The sequence below is a fragment of the Kryptolebias marmoratus genome, linkage group LG15 (assembly GCF_001649575.2).
Source record: "Kryptolebias marmoratus isolate JLee-2015 linkage group LG15, ASM164957v2, whole genome shotgun sequence".
NCBI classification, from domain to species: Eukaryota; Metazoa; Chordata; class Actinopteri; order Cyprinodontiformes; family Rivulidae; genus Kryptolebias; species Kryptolebias marmoratus.
The window spans coordinates 5,361,267-5,366,366 of NC_051444.1; positions in this window are offsets into that span (position 1 = coordinate 5,361,267).

Consider the following 5,100-nt stretch of genomic DNA (forward strand, 5'->3'; position numbering starts at 1 on the left):
ACTAGCCCTTAGCTCATCAGTCCAGTTAGATTTAAGGTATTTTTCTCCAAACTGAGTCCATCCAAAACGGCTATCTACAACAGGTAGGATATTAATTGGTCATAGCCTTTCAACAGAAAGTCTTTAAAAGAAAAAAATACAAGTAAAACAAATAAATTCTCTATATCTTTGAATGAAACAATACTGGCAGATTCATCAGAACCAGCCATAAAACATCACTAAATTGTAAACAATGCCTCTGGGAACCAGTTTTAAACGATAAAATCTGAAACTTGTTTCTGCACTTGTTTAAAGGTTTAAAGTTATCAGAGCTTACATTGTTCAGACTCTCCTCTTCAAACCGAAGATCTCTCAGTATTTGACGCAGTTTTGTGGACAGCACAGCAAATCTTTAGTTTTAAAGCTTATTCCTTTACGAGTCAGAGTGGGATTTAGCGATACAAATGTTCGTGGTGTAAACAGCCATCCTCCTGGCCCTGTTTTACATGCCAAACCAGGGTGGATACCTTTTATTTCCATACTCCTCATTTAAATATTTTGCATTGAGCATCACGGGACAGGACGGCAAGCAGATGCAGCTCCCCTGTGCTTTTTTATCACCCCCTGGAGCTACGTTTTTGGCTGGAAAACAAAAAAAAAACTAAAGACGTAGCATTCCTTGAAGTGATGCATATCGCCCGCCGCATTTCATGCCAATGTTTTAGACAAACATCCTTTTATGTTGAGAGATGACAAAGTTTCAACTATTTTGGTCAAACCTTGAAAAAAAAAAGACATTAAACGTGATCTCATGCCTCGTAATTTTAGCTCAATATCTTTAAAATTAACTGAGTTATAACTATTTTTATGTTAGCTAATGCTGATAAGCTGTGGTGTAGATGACTCCTTTCTGAGAGCTTCATTGAAATCCGCCCAGTGGTTCATGAGATATTTTGCTAACAGACAAACAGGTTGACCAAAGTTTTAATCAAAGATGTGATGCAAAGTGTTGTGCTAAAAGTATTTGTTGGGGACGATGTTCAGCTCCCACCACACCAAAATTTAGCTCAACATCCGTCAAATCAATTAAGTTGTAGTTTTCTTTGAGTCTTCTAAGGTCAGCTGCCTGTGGCGACCATCTTGAATTGGGTTGACCTGAAAATTAAAATGCTTGTAGATGTACTTTTAGTGAATACTTCATGGAGGTTTTGTTAAAAACCATCCAGTGGTTAATGAGATATTTTGCTAACAAACAGACAAAGTTAACTCCAGTAGTTAAGTGGCAAAGTTTTACAAGTTATTGTTAGCTGTGAATCAGTCTCAGCTACTACCACGTCAAATTTCAAATTTTAAACTGCTTTAGTTATCGTCATGTTTGTTTTTCCTAAGTTCTCTTTGCTGTGGTGGCCATTTTGAATCGAGTTTGACCCCAAATGTTACCCAGTTGTAGATGTTGACCCCGTGTTTCCTCCCCTCGAGTTTCATTTGAAAGCGTTCAGTGCTTCATGAGATATTTTGCTAACGATGGAGGCAAACGAACACACACAGACATTGGCAAAAAACATTATCGCTCTGCGTCTGGCAACGTGTGATAAAATTGGAACTTCATTGTCACAGATTTGTCTTTTTATGTCTTCCTTTTCAAACAAAACTGGATTAGTTGAGACAAAAATACCAAACACCAAGGCTTTTCCTTGAAGCTCCGTCCGAAGCAGAAATAACAAGCTTCATTTTTCCAGCATGTTCACATCGTCATGAGTCACATTTTAAGCATGTGTCCTCTTTTTTTTTAAGTGTCATATAATTCCAGTCTAACAGAGGTAAAACAGAATCCAACAAGCGACACCTTCAGCTGTAAAAGGACACGGAGTACCAGCGGTCAGCTGCTCCACTCTGACATGCTGCTTCAAGATATCAGGTCATCTAATTAGAAAAGGGGATGAAAAGTTCACAGCTCTGACGTTGTGGGAGTGGGGAGACATTGTGGAACAGATCCTGTTCCTTTATTTGTCTGCAAAAACTTGCAAACATCGGATTCATCAAAACCCCAGCAGCTCTGCTAAGTGTTTCTTTAATCAGAGTCAGAATAAAGAGTCTCGACGACGTGCATCAGTGCCGTGCGTGTGATGGTATTTGAAAGGGTAAGTGATACGAGTAATGACGTCTCATCTGCATCCAGCATTTTTGTTTTCAGCAGCTTTGTCTGTTGTCTGTGTTTATGATTACTCATGCTTGTCTCTGCATGAGAAGTTGAGTGAAGGTTAGTGCCCTCCAATAATAATAAAAACAAAAATAAAAAAAAAATCTCTTACCTGCAGCAGTGGCATTGGTTTAAAGCATCACAGTCAACAAAAAGCTCTTTATTGGGGTTAAATGTCATTACAGTAATTTTTATTCACAAAAAAATAAATAAGAGTTAACAACTTTGTGACGCATTTGCAGATTTTTTTTGCACTCACAAATGACAACATGTAACATGTAACATCTCTCAGGGAGGCAAGATAAAACAATGGGTCCGACATGATCTGAGATTCTACCTGCAGTTGCTAAGCAACACCCACCTCCAACCTCTCAGCCCGTCCCATTGGTCAGCAGGAAAAACGCACAAGAAGCCCCATTGGCTCAGAGAAAGTTAATAAACTTTCGCCAAGACCTGCCTCTCTGTGTGCGCACACACTCCCTCCCTCTCTCTCACACACACACACTCTCACACACACACACACACACACAATGAAGAGATTCTTGTGAATGAGAGCAGGGTGTCAGTGCTTGCGCAGTACAGTGCTGATATATGCGTTGAGCTCCTGAGCTAAAAATAAAGATCACACTGAAACGCTGTGCCATTGAAAGTTGCAAGACTGAATTCAAAGTGACAAGTCTAGTTCTCTCCAGACGGAGCAACCAGGTCCCACCCTCATAATAGATCCACAAGGTTTTTTTTTTCTTTTTCTTCTTTCTTTTACTTTAGTTTTAAGCACAGAATTCTGATAAAAGCTGAAGCACTTGATCAGGCTAAAAATGCAACGTAGGGCAGCCAAAAATATCTTCAAGATGCAATTCTAAACACATACTTCGCAACAATTCAGAGGCTTTAAAGTTTAGAGCTCCTCGGCAGCACATTTAGAGAACCTCAAGCATGTTTATGTTTACGACCCCAATTCTGAAGACGTTGGGACTTTGTGTAAAATGCAAACAAAAAACAGGATGCAATGATTTGCAGTTCTCATAAAGCCCTCATTTTATTCACAGAAAGCATAAAATATTTAAACTAAGAAACCGTACCGTTTTTGAAAAACTAAACAAAACAAAGAAAGAAACAGCTGGAGGAGCATTTAGCAGCTAATTAGGCTAATTGGCAGCAGGTCAGTGAGAGGACTGTGTATAATCAGAGCATTTTAGAGGCTGAATCTCTCAGAAGTAAAGATGGGCAGAGGTTCACCTGTCTGTGAAGAACTGCATTTAAAAATAGTGGAAAAATGTTCCTCAATGGGGATGGCACGGCCTCACAGCGGTTAGAGCTGTCGCCTCACAGCAAGAAGGTCATAGGTTCACCTCCTGGCCTTTCTGGGTGGAGTTTCTGTCCTCCGGTTTCCTCCCACAGACCAGAAACATGCATGTTAGGTTAATTGGTAACTCTAAATTGTCCCTAGGTGTGAGTGAGAGTGTGAATGGTCGTTTGTCTCATTTGTCTCGATGTGTCCTTGTTAGGAACTTGCGATCTGTCCAGGGTGTCCCCGGCCTCTCGCACAGTGACTGCTGGAGACAGACACAGGCTCCGCGCGACACGAAAAGAAAAGCGGGTGAAGAAATTGGATGGATGTTTTTGAAAATCCTATCATTTTCAGTTCATATTATAATCAGTTCAAGAATCTGGAGAAACCTCTGAGGTCAAAGGTCAAAAGGCTGAAGGTCAGTGTGGGCTCAGGAACACTTCCACAGATCATTGTCTGTAAACACAGTTCACTGTGCCGTCCACAAATGCTGCTTAAAGCTCTATCGGGCAGAGAAGTCAGAGGTGAACACCATCCAGAAACGCTGCCGTCTTCTCTGGACCAAAGAGGAGAACTGATCTGAGGTCAGAAGAATCAAAATTTGAAATTCATTCTGGAAACCACAGACGCCACATCCTCCATACTAAAGAGGAGAGGGACTATCCGGTCTGTTATCAGCAGTTTAAGAGCTTGCCTCACTGATGGTATGGGGGTGCATTAAAGCCTCTGGCATGGGCAGCTTACACATCTGGAAGGGCACCATCAATGAAAAGTATATATGGACTTTCCACCTCTCAGACAACATCTCTGACAGGGAAGGCTTTGCATATTTCAGCAAGATGATGCTAAACGTCATCCTGCATCCATTCCAGCAGCGTGGCTTCATAGAAGAGTCCAGACAGCTCACACTGAAAACATTTGATGCAGCAAAGATCCAGGACTGTTAAAGTTAGAGTCCTCCATCATAGAAGAATGGGACCTCCAACAGCTGCTCTCCAAGATGTTTTCAGATGATGTTAAAAGAAGGTGATGTTTCACTGTGGTAAATGTAGCCCTGTCCATGATGTGTTGCTGCCATAAAATACAAAATGACCTTTTTTTCTTTTTAGTTTGAACATTTCATGTTTACTAAGGTCTAATGTGAATAAAACATGGGTTTACAAGATTTGCATTCTGATTTTATTTACATTAAAAACAACTTTTTTGGAATTAGGGTTGTTTAATGTGGATGAAAGTTAAACTCAGTTTACTGAACACTATTATTAAAAAAAAAACAAATATTGTTAGAAAGGGCAAAGTGGATTGCTGCCATCTTAAAACTCGAAGCTGTAAAGTTTAATGCTGCTTCATGCGACACTGTTATTACCAACGTTATATGTTCTGCAGTAGTTGCTCCAAATACATGAAACTGTTTCTCTCAGTTAGTCACATCTTTTGTTTTTAAGGTCAGTTGGCTGTGGCTTTTCATGTCCATTTTTTGACAGGAAGATGTAAAACTTACACAGAAGTCATTTTCTCTTGGTTTGGTTTTTCTTGCATTTTTCACTTTTTCATCACTAACCAAATCTTCATTAAAAAAACAAAACAAAAAAACAGTTACTTTCAACAGCAAGAGCACAAAATGCAAACA